We start from the raw sequence: 1,146 nt of genomic DNA, 5'->3' as shown, positions 1-1,146 counted from the left end.
CTACAGTTTTTAAACTGCAACATTAACACCCCTCCTTCAGAGTGCAGGCACTGTACTTCCCATCTCCAGGACTCAAGTCCGGCCTGCCGGTTTCCCTGAATCCCTTCATAAATGTTACTTTGCTCACACTCCAACAGCACGTCAAGTATTAAAAACCATTTGTCTCCATTCACTCCTATCAAACACGCTCACGCATGCCTGCTGGAAGTCCAAGCCCCTCGCACACAAAACCTCCTTTACCCCCTCCCTCCAACCCTTCCTAGGCCGACCCCTACCCCGCCTTCCTTCCACTACAGACTGATACACTCTTGAAGTCATTCTGTTTCGCTCCATTCTCTCTACATGTCCGAACCACCTCAACAACCCTTCCTCAGCCCTCTGGACAACAGTTTTGGTAATCCCGCACCTCCTCCTAACTTCCAAACTACGAATTCTCTGCATTATATTCACACCACACATTGCCCTCAGACATGACATCTCCACTGCCTCCAGCCTTCTCCTCGCTGCAACATTCATCACCCACGCTTCACACCCATATAGGAGCGTTGGTAAAACTATACTCTCATACATTCCCCTCTTTGCCTCCAAGGACAAAGTTCTTTGTCTCCACAGACTCCTAAGTGCACCACTCACTCTTTTTCCCTCATCAATTCTATGATTCACCTCATCTTTCATAGACCCATCCGCTGACACGTCCACTCCCAAATATCTGAATACGTTCACCTCCTCCATACTCTCTCCCTCCAATCTGATATTCAATCTTTCATCACCTAATCTTTTTGTTATCCTCATAACCTTACTCTTTCCTGTATTCACCTTTAATTTTCTTCTTTTGCACACCCTACCAAATTCATCCACCAATCTCTGCAACTTCTCTTCAGAATCTCCCAAGAGCACAGTGTCATCAGCAAAGAGCAGCTGTGACAACTCCCACTTTGTGTGTGATTCTTTATCTTTTAACTCCACGCCTCTTGCCAAGACCCTCGCATTTACTTCTCTTACAACCCCATCTATAAATATATTAAACAACCACGGTGACATCACACATCCTTGTCTAAGGCCTACTTTTACTGGGAAAAAATTTCCCTCTTTCCTACATACTCTAACTTGAGCCTCACTATCCTCGTAAAAACTCTTCACTGCTTT

This window comes from Cherax quadricarinatus, chromosome 14 (assembly GCF_038502225.1).
Source record: "Cherax quadricarinatus isolate ZL_2023a chromosome 14, ASM3850222v1, whole genome shotgun sequence".
Taxonomy (NCBI): domain Eukaryota; kingdom Metazoa; phylum Arthropoda; class Malacostraca; order Decapoda; family Parastacidae; genus Cherax; species Cherax quadricarinatus.
Note: the sequence above shows the minus strand (reverse complement) of the source record.